The sequence below is a fragment of the Acomys minous genome (assembly GCF_964271855.1).
Source record: "Acomys minous genome assembly, chromosome: 2".
NCBI classification, from domain to species: Eukaryota; Metazoa; Chordata; class Mammalia; order Rodentia; family Muridae; genus Acomys; species Acomys minous.
The window spans coordinates 138,941,234-138,958,885 of NC_140484.1; the positions used below are offsets into that span (position 1 = coordinate 138,941,234).

The following is a 17,652-nucleotide window of genomic DNA, read 5'->3' on the forward strand; positions in this document are numbered from 1 at the left end:
TATCCTGAGCTACTACAGTGGGTACCAGGCTCCAGGGAGGCCTAGCCCTTGAGCCTAAGGGAAGAAATACAAGTTCTACTTAGGCACAAGGAAGCATCCCTGTGGCTTGGGAGGGGGTATTATTATGATTCCCTGAAGAAGTTCTGTGGCAAAACAGACCCTAAGCAGGTACACAGTAAGATCCTGGCAGTGGTCAGAGTTAGCTGAGAGCAGAATAGGATGAAGATGCCATTTCATGAAATCAGGGTGGGGTTCCAGGCATGAGGAGGGGAGATCAGGCTCAGATGAGACAGCGTGGGGATATACCTGGAAGAGGGAAGATGGAGAAATGAGATTCCGATTCATCAATTCCCACAGGGAGCAGGCTGAAGTGAGACTTTTGGTGGGTGGGGGATGGGGGGCAGGGCTGCAGGGCTTCAGGATGAACTGGACCCCAAAAGGTGTAGGTAGTCACTCTGGGTGATGAGCCTGACCCTCGCCCCACCTCTGTGTGTCCCGTGAATATATTTACATGATGTGTGACACAGACAGCACAAGCATGTGGCAAGTCTAGTGAATTGCACGTGCGTGTTCACTTGTGGATACGGCACATGGGTCCACATTTTATACCGTGTCGGTGCACACGTGCTATTCTTCCTCAAAATCATAAAATGGATCAGGGATTCTCAGCAGCAGCAGAAGCAGCCTGCAAAGCTCCGACTGAACACTGAGTCCCACAGCTGCTCAGAGTTGTGACTTAACAGAGCCAGAGGCCTGTAGCAGCAAGGCCAAGAGATGCCCTCCAGCCCTTGCTGGCTTTAAGGGGTTAATTCCTAGTCATTGGCAGTGGGGAAGGCAGCAGCTGGTGAAGAACCCATGTGCCTGGCTCTGGAACTTTCGTCCCGGTAGCTCTTGGGCTGTGATGGGGGATCTTGGTTTTCAACTAGACTGGATCTAAAACAGCTAAGAGACAGACTTCTGTGGGGAAATGTGAGGACATTTCCAGGAAGGATTGGCTGAGAGAAGGAGACGCTCCCCTAGAGTGGGCAGCTCCACTGGCAGTGGCTCAGATATAACCGGATGTCCTTGGGGAAAGCAGTGTTGCTTGCTCGTCTTCACTTCTTGCTGGTGAGTGCATCCATGCCGTTGTTGCTGCCGACGTCAGAGCCTGGCCTCCTCAGCCTACCCATGTAGATGGGCAGATGGCCAGGAAAACCCTAGACCTTCATGCTTGAATCTTCCCTGTGTGGCTGGCAGAGACAGGCTCCCATGCCAAACATCTCTATGTCTGGGTCACCAGGTAGCAAAGGACCTTTACAGTCTTCTTGGGTGAGGCACGGATGAGGCACATGGGGTTTCAAAATTAGCCAGGGTCTGTCTGGGAATCCCCACCATCTGTTCTGACCCCACACTTGGCTGTGTAACCATTCGTTGATGTATTTTGCAGATGTCAGAAGGTTGCGGGGCCTCTGTGGACTCAGTTTCTGCAGATTTTCCCATTAAGAAGGCTATTAACAGAGCTAGTGATGTAGCTCAGTTGGCAGAACACTTTCTTAGCACAAGTAGAGCCCTAGGCTCAATCACCAGAGCCTGGAGGCAGGAGAATCAGAAGTTCAAGGTCATTCTTAGCTACATAGTGGGTTCAAGGCCAGTGTGGGATGCATAAGACTCGGTCTTAAAAATAAAATAAAATCGCTATTGTGCCACTCTTGCGGCTTAAGTGCCTCCTGAAACAACCAGAGGTTTGGCCTTGCTGTGCAGCACCCCTGGGAGCTTAGGCAGGTCATTTAGCCTTTCCTTAGTTTCCAACTGTCTGTGGAAGGGGTTTGGTAATAGCATGAGCTGCATGATTTTGTTACAAGGATTAAATTAAAATCCCAGATTTGCTTCATACAGTGTCTGACATTGACTGGACCATTGAATAATGATAATTATCTAGGCAGGCTCCTCTATCTATGAGGTCCAAATCTGCAGACTCAACCAATGATGGGTAGAAAATGCTTAGAGGGGAAAAAAAAAAGAACAAAAACACAAACCAACTACATCTGTACTGAACAAACACAATCTTAATTTCCTCACACTGCTCCCTAAACAATACAGAACAACTGTTTACCTAGCATCTACGTTGGCTCATGTGTCGTAAGTAGTGTAGAGATGATTTAAAGCATTGGAGGGGGATGTGTGTGGGATATATGCAAACATTGTACCATTTCACATAAGGGACTTGAGCCTCTGGAAATTTGGTATCTGTTTTAGCGTGCTCTCTATTACTGTGATAAACCATTTAGACCAAAAGCATCCCTAGGAAGAAAGGGCTCTGATTGGCTTATATCCCTCAGACACAGTCCATCTCGAAAGGAAGTCAGATCAGGAGCTCAAAGCACAAGCCTGGAGCAGGAACCGAAGCAGAAGCCATGGAAGAATGCTGCTTATTATTGGCTTGCTCCCTACACCTTGCTCTGCTTGCTTTCTGGTACTAACAAGGAAGGCTGCCCAGGGTTGACACAACTCTCCGCAAGCTTGGCCCTCCGCATCAATCATTAACCAAGGAAATGACAAATGGCCTTGCCTGTAGGCCAATCTGATGAGGGCATTTTCTCAGCTGAAGTTCCCTTTCCCAGATGACTCTAGCTTGTTTCTGGTTGACAAAAAAAGCTAGCCAGAACAGTATCCACAGGGGTGGACGAGAAAGCCCCTGGAACTAGTTTGTATAAGGGTGACTGTAATGGCAGCTGGAGTTGTATCATGTATGTGCCCAGTCCTGTCTTCGTAACATGTGTATGTTTTATGTATATGTGTGCATACATATAAAATATATGTGAATTCATTTCATTTTTATCATTATTGCAAGCTGGGTTGTTGAAAGATTATTGATACTGAATATTGAATTATTATTTTAGTGAAATCAGCCGTTACTCCTTAACCAGCTTTATACCCAAATAACTACACACAGGGACTACGATCTATTTAATTAGCCTATGGCACAATGCTGTGCAATAATTACTCCATCCAAAACCTCCAAGCTTGTGTGGTTTCCTCCCGTTCTGATTTCCTACTTTATACTTGCCTTTTACTCATATTCTGTGTCTGGCTCATTCCTCCTGGTCCTTCCCAATACTCTCATGGCTCCATCCTGTCCTTTCTTCTTTTTCTCCTCCCCTCACTGGACCAGGATGTCCCACCCTATCCTCTGTTATTGCTCAGCACTGGCTAGTTGGTTTTTATTGGCAATACAGAGAACAAATGGTGACGTGTTTACACAAACTTGAGACAGAGGATACTTAGAATAAACATCACAATGCAATGTCCAGATTGAAAGCAGATAGAAGGGCGGAGGAATCACCATTGGAATAAACAAAAGTAAACTGTACACAGTCCACAAGAAGAACATTAGGCTAACATTAGGCCCTATTCTTTTTTAAAATCTCTCTCTCTCCTCTCTCTCTCTCTCTCTCTCTCTCTCTCTCTCTCTCTCTCTCTCTCTCTCTCTCTCTCTCTCTCTCTCTGTGTGTGTGTGTGTGTGTGTGTGTGTGTGTGTGTGTGTGTGTGTGTAAATGTGCATACCTGTATGGAGGTGCCCTCAGAGACCAGAGGTGCTAGATTCCCTGGAGGCACATAGTTGCTGGGAACTGAACTTCCATCCTCTGGAAGAGCAGCAAGCACTCTTAACTGCTGAGCCATCTTTGTCAGCCTGGTGGCCAATCAACTTTCCTGCTGTTACCTTCTCTAACCTGACAGGTTTCCTTGCGGCCTCTCAGGGCTTGTGGGATCCTCCTGTTGCTTCCTGGGAGGTTGGTGGCTCACCTCCTCCACTACCAATTCACGATCTTGCCTCTTTTGCTAGACCTCCTCAGCCAGGCCATTCCTACAACAGGGCATTGAAGCAGGAATACACGGGGTCCTGAAGACAGCAGTCCACAGATTCAGAATATCCAGGTCATCTGGTGTTTACATGCTTAAATAAGTTGCAGTGGCAACAAAACACCAAGGAAGTTGGCCAACAGTGCAAGCTATAGCTGCCCCCCCAACCCCCAAGAGATTGGTTTAGTAGTGTACCTGGGAAGCCTCTACTGTAAAGGACAGGGACCAAGAAAGTAGGGACCCTGGGCCAGGGCCCAGTCACCTTTTAAACTCCAGCCAGCAGGTCATTCTTGGAAACTCTTAGAGAAACTGGTTGTAATTTTCCTGAGAAAGCTACAGACTCTCCCATCTGCACATACGGGCCTTAGCCCTGTCTGAGTGGCCATGGCTGTCTCTCTATCACTGATCATCCCGTACTTAACATCACCTGGACTGTATCCACAGAGATGGGGCCCTCAAAAGGGGAAAATCCAGAAAGCCCAAGCTAGAAGATCAATTTCTGTTGCCTGTTCTCTGGTGGAATTATCCTATGTGGGTCCCTCAGAGATTACTCAGAACTCTGGGGGACAAGAAAGCAGCAAATGAAGGCACGTACCCTGAACTTTGGTGTTACTTGCTTTGCAGATGTGAAGAAGGGGATCACCCATGTCCCCCACTGTGTGTGTGTGTGTGTGTGTGTGTGTGTGTGTGTGTGTGTGTGTGAATGTCTGTGTGAGGGTTTGTATGAACTCACATGGAGGTTGGAGAGTGATATCAGGTGACCCGCTCTATCATTTTCCACCTTGCTTCTTTAAGACAGGGTCTCTCACTAAACTTGGAGGAAGGCTAGCAGGGAGGAAACCCCAGAAATCCTTCCACCTCTGCCTCCTGCTGGGCTGAGGTTACAGGCATCCATGGTCTCTTTACATGGGTGCTGGGATTCGAACTCAGGTCCCCATGCCTCTTCCCTACTAAGCCATCTCTCCAGATAACTGCATTTGAACATCTTCAAAATATCTATGTAGGAGCAGCAGCCTTCCAGAGACAGCTTGCTTAAATGTTCCTCAGGACATGCAGGTTTGCTGTTAGAGGTTCTCAGGGGCCTCTCCTGCATCCTGTTTGTGAACAAATAGCCCAGGGGTCAGAGGAAACTGAGCCAGGCAAGTCCGTTAATGTTCTCGATTTCTCCCCAGCCATCTTCCTCTGCTTGTGTTACAGGCCTTACGGGCCATCCCACGTGGCTTGTGTTTACATGGGGCACCAACCTGTGGCTTTAGTTCAGCCCTTCCACACTGGGGAGAAGCAACTGCTACCCCTCCCTCAGGGATGCCCTCATGGGGATGCTCTCAGCTGCAGCTTTTGGTCCACTGATACCCTCAGGCAGATAGGAATGGGAAGGAGCCTCTGGATTGGATTGATAGTGCGTTCCTAGCTTCCTCAGCTTCCCTGTCACTCCAGGAAGGGGATCTCTGAGACAGAGAGAGCTAAAGGTCTGCCCTGGAGGAGGCTGTGCTTACGGTTGCTGCCAGGCCTGGCACTGGCATGCTGAGTGGGCAGGAGAGCAGGGCAGGAGCCAGACTTAAAGCCCTCCTCTGAAAGCCCCTGAGCTTTACTTGACCCCTCCCACCTGCAGAGCCCCTCCCACCAGCCTACTTCTGGCAGTGCCCAGGGCTTCCTCCCGTCCCCCTCTACCTCTGTGCTGGGTTGGCCTATGACAGAAGCCTGTAACCTCTAGGAGGCAGCAGAGAGCACAGGCTGAACCGCAAAGCACCTGTTGGCATTCATTTTCGCCTCTGCCGGGCTGGGTGCCTGGTGAACGGCCCGTAGGCCTCTCTGGGCCTCTGGTTCTACTTTTGCTTATTGGGACAATGACTCACAGTTCTCACTCTGTCAGATGCACAGATGGGAAGAATCTGCAGAGAGTCTTCAGGCGGGGTGGGAAAAAGGTAGGCAGCCAAAAAGAAGGGAGTGTGTGTGTGTGTGTGTGTGTGTGTGTGTGTGTGTGTGTGTGTGTCAGAGTTTCACAGGAAGCCAGCACCACAGCCAGGCCTGGAAAGCACAATGGCTATTATGAAGGTACTAGCCTTGAACTCTAAGACCTGAGTGTCAGTCCTGGCTTTGTGCTAGGAGGAGGAGGCCAGCATTCAGAGGCCTCAAATGCTAAGAGCCCACTTTTGTACCCCTGCCTGCCCTCTTCCCCCATCTGCCTGACTTTACCACTAATAGGTTTAGGATTTCTCTTCATAAAGAAATACAACCCAGCATGTGGGGGCTGGAGTCCCCAGCCCACCCAGATTTCATGCCCCACCCAGGTCTCCCCTGGGAGGCTTAGAGATGGGCGTCACTCTCCCCAACAGGGCTGGGAAGTAGAAGAAGCTGGAAGGCCCCATTCTGGCCTCTCACAAGCTTCATCGGGACGCCCGGAGGGGTTTATTTGGATTTTTTAATTATCATTTTTTACTTTTTTTTTCCCTCCTCATGAAAAAGTTTTAATATACACAGTAAATTAAGCCCAGAAAAAAAAAAGGGAGGGGGGCACATTTCATCTTTAATCTATTTACTTCTGAATATTTAACATACAATTCTGGCACCAATCACCAAATTTAACTGGAAAATTACTCACTAATCTGTTTGCTTATTTGGAATAATTGGGTCGGCTGCCAGCGCGAGTATTCCTCCCCCCCCTCCCTTAATATCTCAGTCAGTAGTCCAATTTCAGCTTGGCGGCATAATTACTCTGACAGAGCTGTAGCCACGGGGCCTGTGAGTGGGGCTGCTTTTAAACCGTAAATTATGAAGGATTAGCATTTATGAATTTTAAATCAGGGCTGGGGTAGAAGACACTAAAGCTGCTTAACGCTGGGGAACAGCAGCCTCCTCTCAGCGGCATCTGCCGGTAACCCTTCCGCTCCCAGGATATCTGAATGATGCGCAGCCGCCAGGAGCGGTGACCTGCTGGAAGACGGAGATCTGCGGGGTGAGACACAGAGGCGCGGAGAGGAATGGTGAAGCAGTGATGGGGCCCCTGAGGGTTGATTGACACAATGAGAAAAGGGTTCAGCCTATGCCCTCTACCCCTGTAGGTAGCAACAGGGTTCTACTCTTCGTTGCCCTAAGGGGAGGCTAGGAGTGACTACTGAGGAGCTGAGGTCAATCCCAGCATCCCCCTGCCTCCACACAGACCTCTACCCTATGGTAAGAGTGGGGTTCTTGAGACTCTTCTGCTAGCTGATGTTAGTTTCTGGTCTAGTTCTGGGTGACAGGAGGGCCATCTATGCCTTCCCTGGCATGCCGTGGCATTTCTAACTATCCCTCCTCCTCTTTTTCCTTCCCCATATGGCCCTCTGTGGCACCTGGTGGCATGCACCCAGCTGTGAAACTAGACCTAGTTAGTTTGAAAATGAGCCAAATCTCTTGGTAGCTGTGTGACCTTGGATAAATTACTTCGTCTTGCTGAGTCTCCGTCCTAGCTTAATGAATACGGTAGTTTCTACCTGTGAGGCTGCCAGGGGACTTGTGGGAAACTCCACAGGTGGGGAATAGGACTCCGTGACTGATGCACGAAAGCATGGATTCAGTTGACACAATGTCTTTTGGGGTCTCCCTCCAAATGAGATTCAATGTCCTGGGTACACTGGCCTCTTCTCGTCCAGTCTAGAGGAAGCCTCCGTGCAAGCCCCAGGGCTCCACAGGCTCTTCTCAGACATCCCGCAGTCAGAAGTCTGCCTTTCTGACGCTTGACCTGGCTGGGCAGGCCATCTCTGGCTTCTCAGCGCAAGTCAGTTGAGCTTGAATCAGTAGGGGTGACCATAAGCAAGCTGTGTAAGTCTCCCATGCCTCTCTTTGCCCACTTTGAGAACTTGGAATAGGAGCGAGCAGGCTCACCCCACCACAGTACGGTTGAGAGGACGAATGAGTTAATCCAGTCTAGCATCCGGGGTCACCGCTAGGGCACAGGAAGTATCCGCTATGTAGCTATTTATTTTCCATTCAAGGTGCTCTCAGTGGAACCTGCTTATTCTGGGGCTCCAAGGTGACTTCCTTGGCTTTGGGGAGCTCCCTCCCCAGTTTGTCAACAACACCAGAAGGAAAGAGGGAGGATAGGATGCAAATGGGCGGGGCATGGTGGAGGCCAGCCTGGAGCACGTGCCCACTGTGCCTGCGATCCAGCACTCCCCACAGAGGCCAGACCTCCTCCTGACCATGTACTGCAGTTCTGGTAAGGGGACTCTGAGGGACCTACCCGGTGAGATCACCAGCACCCAGGAGAGGTAGACCAGTAGGAAAAAAAAAAAAGGCATATTCTCAGCAGCCTAGAGATACCTGTGTGTGAGCCAGCCCTCCCCAGACCTACCGGGACATCTTTGCTCAAGGCTCCCAGCCCAGAGCTAGCATTAGGCAGCAGGGAGTCAGGCACAGAAGAGAGAAGAGCCAGTTCAGGGGGAGCCCAACATGAAGAAGGGACAGGTTGAGCTGCTGGGTGAGAAGGGCTTGGTATCTAAGCTTCTTTGATGAGCCCTCTAAACCTTCCCCCTTTCTACTGTCTTTTGTTGCCTCCCAGCCTCAACCATAACGGGGTCTGGATTAGGATGTTTTGGACAGAGAAACAAGCTGCCATTGCCTCAACTCTCCTATGGTAATTCTTTCCCCTTTCTGGGCTTCTCCCAGAGTGGGCTTGGCACATCACTTGATCTCTACAGAGGGTCTCATGGTCCCACCCCAAGACCAAATTGGATAGAGTTCGACTTCAAGATGTCACTGGATGAATCTAACTGCCTAACATCATACATGACCTTAGGCCTAATGACTGGTCAAACACAGTCCAAGTAGTGGGGGCCCTGGACCCTGGACACTCACTCTCTCTCTCTCTCTCTCTCTCTCTCTCTCTCTCTCTCTCTCTCTCTCTCTCTCTCTCACACACACACACACACACACACACACACACATACACACACACACACACACACACACACACACACACACACAAGCAGACTTCCATGAATTTCACATGCTGTGCTAATGGTTTTGTTTGTTTGTTTTTTAAAGATAGCCTTCACAATCATTTTACTCTAGCAAATAAGTCTTAAGGGCCTTCCCTTTGCTTCCTAATGACATGTCTCCAGGGCACAGAAGCAAAGAGGACAGGGGGTGGTCGCAGCAGTGGCGCACACGTACATCCGTGCCCAGGCGAGGCTGCATTCCCAGCGGCCTCACAGGCTTTCTGGCCCTGCTGGTCTTCCACCACGCTAGGATGCTTGATGGATGGGCAGTGCCCGGTTTGTCGAGTCCTTGCTGGGCTTCGTGATAACTCATTATATTTCTTTCTTTACAAATTGCCCCATTAGCACTCCCGAATTGAATGGAATCATAAAGCCAGGAGCACCCCAGCCTGGGCTGAGCCTGGGCTATGAATTACCTGCAGAGCCAAGGGCTGCGTTTTTGAGGCAGAGGCTACAGGGGCAGATGGCTGAAGTGGATCCTAAATCCTGCAAGGGAAATGGGTTTGTTTTCTTTAAACTTAAGAGAATAAAAGAGTTCTAACCAAGCCCTGCTGGATTTAAATAGCAAGCTCTGCCTTGCCGCTCATTGGCTTTCAAGCTGGGGGCGCTGATCCCTGTTTGAGGGGTTAAACTCTAACCCCATTAAGCCATTTATGGAAAGCTGACCACAGGGAGGTAGGCAGCCCCTCTTCCTGCAGCCTCCCTAAACCCCACAGATTCTGAAATTGCTTGTCACTCTCAGTCAGAGAGTTCTAAACAAGCAGGCACTAATCCCCTCTGTTAAGGAGATACTTATTTTGTCTGAAAAAACTTCAAAGAGCCCATGACAGACACTCAAAATCAAAATTAGCATTCCAATGAGGATTTAAAAAATAATAATTCTTACAGTGCTGCAAAGGAGAGGGGGAAGAGGTGAAGAGACTTGGCCTGGAGGCTGAGGAGAGAAGTGGGGGGAAGGCAGCTTTCATCTCCCACCCCCAGGCCACAGGGAAGCCAGGAGCTTGTGGAGTCAGCCCTGGGGACTAAGGTGCTGGAGCCCCTACCCCAACCAAGGTGCAAAAGGTACGCCATCACCCAGGCACCCCCCAGATTAATAGGCAATGGACAGGGCTCCCAAAGGATGGTGCAGATGAGAAGGCCAAGGCTTGGAGGGGGCCTTGGGCTTCTCTGGAAGCCTGGTGTCCACTCTTAGGGTGGCTTGTCTGAAGGTCACAGTGTTGTACTCTGCTCACAAGGCTTAGGGGAGTAAAGGGATGTCCACAGGTGTCCTGGGACAGCTGAGTGGTGGTGCATAGGGTCAGGTTGCCTTGCTAACACATGCCCAGGGCAGGGCTTTATCTGAGAACACATTTAGGAGTCCTGCAGACTCTTTATGTATACCCATTGGGCTGCCATCCACCCGCAGGCTGTTCCTGGCTCTTAGCAGAACTATTTCACCCCAACCTGTGCTATGACTCATTTCCCCATCCTCTCCCAAGAATCACCTGGGCTCCTCATTGTTTTCATTGGACCCTACTCTTCCAGACCCTAGCTTCCAAGGTCCTTAGGAGCTGCTGGACCCCAGACAGACTGTTCCTCCCTCCCTCCCTCCCTCTTGGCTCCTAGCTTCTCCCTTTCTGAAGCTGTTCAGATGATCCCTGCGCCAGCTTCCCTAACTCCTATGTTGGCTCTTGCTGGGGTTGCCCGAGGTATCCTGCTCCAGGACAGGGTGGTCCTGAGGAGGTTCCAGGGAACTGGGTCTCACAGCTTCAGGCAGGAGTTCCTAGGTGAGCCAAAGGGCAATGCCAGTTTGTGAGCCAGTGGGGGAGTGGAGAGGACAGATGGGCTGAGGCAACTCTGGTGTCTCTCTCTTTTTTTTTTTAATTTTTTTTATTAATTTGTTCATATTACATCTTGATTGTTAGCCCTTCCCCTGTTTCCTCCCATTCTTCCCTCCCTCCCACTTCCCCCCTTCTCCCCTCCCCTATGTCTGTGATTGAGGGAGACCTCCTCCCCCTATATATGCTCTTAGAGTATCAAGTCTCTTCTTGGTAACTTGCTATCCTTCCTCTGTGCCGCCAGGCCTCCCCATCTAGGGGACGTGGTCAGAAAAGGGGGCACCAGAGTTCGTGTGAGAGTCAGATCTCACTCTCCACTCAACAGTGGAGAATATCATGGTGTCTCTTCTTTAGCCCTCAGATGGGCTGCCAGGCCTTTTCTGGAGACCAGTTGGCCCTGGTTACTTAGTCTACTAACAGTACGTGGTGTAAATAAGAAATGTTCCCATAAGCTCAGTTATTTGAGCATGTGGTGCTGTTTGGGGAGATAGTGGAAACTTTGGGAAATGCAGACTTGTTGGAAGAAGCTGGGGGTGAGCCTTGAAGGTTTGTAACCTCGCCTGCTTCCTGTTCCTTCTCTCAGCTTCCTGTTCTTGTCATCATGCTACGTCTCCCGCACCATTATCCCAGAGGCTGTCCTTCCAGAACCATATGCTAAATTAAATCCTTCTTAAAAGTTGGTTTGGGTCGTGTTATTTTATCACAGCAACGGAAAAGTAGACGTTGTTTGCCATCACATATATAGCAGAGATCGAAAACAATAGCACCTGTCGCTTCCCTCTTCTTACCCGAGGCATCCTCTGTCACCAATGAGAGAAACCCTTTGAAAGTGTTACCTCATCCGTACAATAGCCATTGGCTCCTGACACTAGAAAACACTCAAGGATATTTGCAAAAGACTTATCTTAAGGCATTGACCATACCTCAGGCAGGCATGTTCTCTCTTAGCTGCTTGGACCATCCCTGTGAAACTGGTCCCTATTCCAAGTATTTTTACACCCAGCACATACATCAAGGATGCCTCGGACACTCATGCTTAGAGACCTTGGAGCCAGAGTTGCCCAAACAAAATATATCATGAGATCACAGTCAAGTTACCAAAAGATCAACTCACTTTTGATCACTTATTTAGCCCATTATTTTGTAGTTATTATATTTTTACACTCAAACCCATACCATTTTAACATAACTTGTGTTAGATTCTGTTTTCACTATGACAATTACCTGAAAGAAGGTGTAAAAGGCTCATAGTTTCAAAAGTTCTAGTCCACATTTGGCTGGTTCCATTGCTTTTATCCCTCGGCAAGGCAGCAGCGTCATGAAGAAGGACATAGAAGAAGAAAGCTGCTCACCTCATGGCATCCAGGAAGCAAAGAGAGAGAGAGAGGGAGAAAAAGGAAGGAGCCTAAGACATGACAAATGTTTCCCAGTGCCCCTTCCTATAAGAAGGTCCCACCTCCTACTTTTTTTTCTTTTCTTTAAATTTTATTTATATTAATTAATTAATTAATTAAATTTACATCCTGGTCAGAGCTTCCTCTCTCTCCTCTCCTTCCAGTCCCTCCCTCTCTCCTCCCCTCCCCTTATGCCTCCCTCCTTTTCTCCTCAGTGAAAGGGAGACCTACTATGGATATCAGCCCCTCTTGGCATATAAAGTTGTAGTAGGACTGGGCACATCTTGTTCTCTCAAGGTTAGACAAGGCTAGAGGAAAGTGGTCCAAAGGCAAGCAGCAGAGTCAGACCCGCTCCTGCTGTTAGGGGTCACACACGAGGACCAAGCTATACATCAGTTACACGTGTGCAGAGGGCCATCCCATGCATGCTCTCTGATTGGTGGTTCAGTGTGTGTGAGGTCCTATGGGCCCAAATCAGTTGAATCTGTAGGTTTTCTTGTGGTGTCCTTGACCTATCTTGCTCTTTCGATCCTTCCTCCTCCTCAACTCTTCCATAAGATTCCCCAAGATCTATCTAACATTTGTCTGTGGGTCTCTGCATCTGTTGCATCAGATTCTAGGTGGAGCTACTCAGATGACCGATATGCTAGCATCCTGTGTGCAAGTATAGCAGAATATTATTAATAGTGTCAGGGGTGGGTTCTCCCTCGTGGCATTGGGACTCAAGTTGGGCCAGTCATTGGCTGTGTCTTCCCCCACTTTCTGTCCCTCTTCGTCCCTGATGCCCTTATAGGCAGGAAGAATTGTGGGTTGAAGGTTTTGTGCCTGGGATGGTGTCCCCATCCTTCCATTGGAAGCCTTGCCTGGTTACAGGAGGTGACTGTCTCATGTTCCACATCCCCTGCTGCTAGGAGTCTTAGCAAGGGTCACCCTCCTAGATTCCGGGGAGCTTCCGTTTTCTTAGATTTCTAGCTTGTCCCAGAGATACCCCCCCCCCCGATTGCAGTTCTCTCTCCCTCTGTCCTCTTCTCTTATCCCCCCTGTGCCCCACCCTTCCCCCTCCCACCCAGTTTTCTCCCTCCATCCACCCCCAATGTCTATTCTATTTCCCCTTCTCAGTGTGATTAAAATATCCTCTCTTTGGTCCTCCGTAGTACTCGGCTTCTGTGGGTCTGTGGATTGTAGCATCGTTATTCTGCACTATACGGCTACTATCCCCTCATAAGTGAGTACATACCGTGTTTGTCTTTCTGGGTCTGGATCACTTCATTCAGGATGATCTTTTCTAGTTCCACCCATTTGCCTGAAATTTTCATGATATCATGGTTTTTAATAGCTGAATAATATTCCATTGTGGAAATATAACATATTTTCTTTATCCATTCAGTTGAGGAACATCTAGGTTGTTTCCAGTTCCTGGCTATTACAAATAAAGCTGCTAGGAATATAGTTGAGCAGGTGTCCTTGTATTATTGTGGAGCGTCTTTTGAGTATATGCCAAGGAGTGGTATAGCTGGGTCTTGAGGCAGAGCTGTTGCAAATTTTCTGAAAGAAAAAAAAAACCACCACACCACCACATTGGTATCTAAAGTGGTTGTACAAATTTGCACTCTCATCAGCAATGGAGGAGTGTTCCCCTTGCTCCACATCCTCACCAGCATGAGCTGTCACTTGAGTGTTTGATGTTAGCCGTTCTGACAGGGGTAAGATGGAATCTCAGAGTCAGTAAGATGGAATCTCAGCCATTTTGATTTACATTTCCCTGATGAGTAAGGATGATGAGCAGTTCTTTAAGTGCTTTTTGGCCATTAAAGATTCCTCTGTTGAGTATTCTCTGTTTAGCTCTGTACTTCATTTTCAATTGTGTTATTTGGGTTGTTGCTGTCTAATTTCTTGAGTTTTAAAAAAAATATATGTTTTGGATATCAGCCCTCTGTCTGATGTAGGATTAGTGAAGATCTTTTCCCATTGTGTAGGCTGCCATTTTGCCCTTTTGATGGTATTCTTTGCCTTACAGTAGCTTTTCAGTTTCATGAGGTCCCATTTATTAATTGCTGATCTTAGTACCTGAGTTGCTGGTGTTCTGTTCAGGAAGTTGTCTCCTGTGCCAATGAGCTCAAGGCTCTTCCTCACTTTTTCTTCTCTCAGATCTAGTGTATCTGGTTTTATGGGATCACCTCCTCCTTTTTATAGCACCTGAGAATGCCGTTATGTCATGAGGTTATTGATGGGACATGTCAAGGGACTGACCCCACTGATGACATCATAGTGATGACATCATAAACCACATCCCAAAGACTTCCCCTCAGAACATTGTTTGCGTGAGTGACCCAGCAGCCTTTGGAGAGCTACCTGGTGCCCAAGTCATAACATAATCCATACGCATTCTTTTTGCCTTGCTGGGGATTTAATTCAGAGACATTCCTTTTTTTTTTTTTTTTTAGTAGGATATAATACATTCTGTTTGTGTTGTGGCATAGAGAAAGGAGAACTGTGAAGACAAAGTGCAGCTGGGCTTTGAGATAAAGACTCCTAAATCTGGCTTCCAGCCCTACCCATCCCTGGAAGACATGTATGGGACTGTAGACACCACAGATAGAAGAGCCCTGCGCTGACACTCAGGTGACATCAATGGCCTTGTTCTCACCAACACATATGACAGCTGCAGATTAGGAACTCTCTGACCCAGGCTGGCCTCACTCTCATGCCATGAGCCCAGCAAAATGGTAACAGACCCTGCTGTGCACCAGGCTCTGTGTGTATACTATGGGCACAGTGCCGGGCCTACAGGAACTTGCAGTTGGAGAGTGTGTCAAAATATCAGTGCTGAGAGGGCTCTGATCAGAAAAACAGGGTATTTCTTTCATTTGTGGATTTAAAACTGGGGATGGGGGTCGGGCAGGGTCTCATGTAGGTCAGGCTGGCCTCAATCTCTATGTATCTGAGGATGATCTTGAACTCCTGATCCACTTGCTAAGTGCTGAGGTATGAGATATCAGGCATGTGCTACTGTATCTCTCATGGAAAAATGACTACAGAGATACTTGAGTTGAGTGTGAGGAAAAAGATAAAGAATCTGCCTGAGGCGGCTTTTGTTGCACTAGTGACCCACTCGGCTTCCTGAAACTTCCCCAGGACTCTAGCATTTCCTATAAGGGTGGACAGCCCAGGTGAAAGAGTCCCTTAGGCAGCACCAAATGGGTGGCTCAAAGTCTGGCTAGGCTAGCCTCCATCTTTTGGACTTGCTGCCTATGTTCTCAGTGAATCTACTACACATAGTGTGTGCACAAATCCTTGGGCTAAAGAAATGAACTGGGTTTAGCCATGGGCCAGGCTTAGAAGGGAGAGCCAGCCTGGGTCCTGTGGGTCACAGCCTGAGGAAGAGACCTGCTTGCCTCCTGGGTCTTGGTGTGTGTATGGACCCACACTCTACACGCCTGGGCCTAGCTGCCTCTTGCCCCTGCCTGGTCACTAAGCCCCACAGCCAGTAATGAGCATCTCCTGCTCCACAGAGGCTCAGAGGAGGCCTCCTGGCAGCCTGGCCTTGTTCTCATTGTCCCAATGCAGCCCAAATGCAGCGGGCCCAGGCCTCAACCGTGATCAATGGGCTGAGGATGTGCTGACTCGGCACTTTCATCTTTTCTCAAGGCCCAGTGTTTGAACTTCTCTGAGCCAGCGGCCTTCCCAAACGGGGCTTGTCTTCTAAGAAGGCGGCGGCCAATCTCTCTCTTCCCTTGCTTCCTAAGCAGGCTGATCCTGAGAGTTATTGAGGCACAAAAAGGAGACGTTCAAAGGCAAATCTAAATTACCGTCCTCTTCAAACTGGGGAGGAAAGTCTTATTAAGTCGCCTACGTGTGAATCCCGGCCTATTTCTGTCTGCAGGCCTTTCTTCCTTTGTGCCACACAAATGGACACATCTTATTGATTTTCTTTCAACCTGGATCACCTCCATGGCTGTGAATATGGGCGGACAAGTGCTGTTCCTTCCTTCTCTGTGAGGGTGAGAAAGGATGGGGGAAGGGCAGTCAGAGGGGCCCAGCCTGCGGGGACCCCGTGCCTCCTCCTCACCACCTGCTCCATGACTCCTTCCCACAGGATTCCGCTGCGCTGCCAAGGAACCAGCACTTTCCTCAGAGGAGCCAGGGGAGGTCACTGTGGACCTGCAGAGAGAGGTTTAGGGACCATGGAGCTGCAGGGACCTGAGGCAGCAGAGAGAGGAACCTAGAAGTTGTCCTTATATGTGGCCTCTTCTCATCCACTTCCTATGTATAGTCCACTTCCTCTTCTGTGATGCACCAGACCTCACACTTTTCTTGCTCTTCCCAGCTGTGACCTCTTTGTGAATAACACACACATACACACGTGCACGCACACACACACACACACACACACACACACACACACACACACACACACGTGCATACTCCCACCTAAGGAACCTAACAGAAAACAAAACTCTGTTTTCAGATCTAGAAAGCAGTGCCCCCAACCCCTTCCCCACCCCTCCCCACCCCACCCCCACCCCTCCCCCTCCCCTACCCCTCCCCCACCCCTCCCCCTCCCCCACCCCTCCCCACCCCTCCCCCAACCCCACCCCCTCCAGCATGGTCCCTGGGCTCATTCTCTGCCCTGTCTCAAGTCTTCTCTAAAATGCCAACTACTCAGTGGCAGTAACACCAGCCACCCCGCTTAAATTCTCCCACATCCAGCACACTCCCTCAGGGACTTGGCTCTGTTCATCAGAATAGCTCTAATCACAACTGACACACTGTGTGTTTTCTTGCTTGTGTTGTCTGTCTTTCTCACCAAAAAACAAAACAAAACAAAAACAAAAAAAACCAAGCCAAAACAACAACAAAAAACCCTCCATATTGGGTTGGTGTGATGGCTAACCTTTATAATCTCAGTACTTGGGAGGCTGAAGCAGGAGGATTGCTATGAGCTGTAGGCCACTTGGAATGAATATATATATATATATAATTTTTTTTTCCAGAATGGCCTGGCCTATAGAGTGAGACCCTGTCTCAAGAAATGCAGAAAACACACAAAGCCTTCATACAGATCAGCAGAGGTGTGTGCCCCTTTGTCATCGGAACTTAGAACAGTGTTGAGCATAAGCAGGGGCCCCATAGTTAACTGTTTAATGAATGACAGTCTATGACAGGCTAATCCAGGGATGCTGGTCACTCCAGTGCACCAGCCTCTAGCCAGAGGGTGCCACAGACTGTCCAGAGTAGATTCGGCCTCCTAGAGAATAGGTCCAGGCCCTTCCCTAGGCCTGAGGCTTGGCCTAGATATTGACCATCACTGATTTTCTTTCTTTCTTTTTTTTATTGAAGAATAAAATCATTCATATTACATCTCAATTGCCGTCCCATGCCGTGCATCCTCCCATTCCTCCCTGCCTCCCACTTTCACCCCGTTCCCCTTCCCTATGACTGGACTGTCACTGATTTTCAACTAGGATGGATGGTTTCTAAGTCCAAGACAGTGTCACCGATCACTGTGTAACCGTGAGGAGCCCACTGTGATGATGCTTCATCCCATGGGACCCAGCTAGCTAGCCAGGGCAGCATCACAGAAGTGTTCTTATCCCTTAGCTGCCCTCTGTAAACCATGCC

The 17,652-nt window shown here is 49.0% G+C and overlaps 1 long non-coding RNA gene across 1 annotated transcript; it reads left to right on the forward strand.

Moving 5' to 3' along the window:
* The first annotated feature begins 13,183 nt into the window (after positions 1–13,183).
* LOC311592297 lies at positions 13,184–16,201 on the forward strand. Its single transcript, XR_014777369.1, has 3 exons — positions 13,184–13,255; positions 15,914–16,031; positions 16,127–16,201. It is a non-coding gene; the product is annotated as an uncharacterized lncRNA (long non-coding RNA).
* Positions 16,202–17,652: the final 1,451 nt, after the last annotated feature.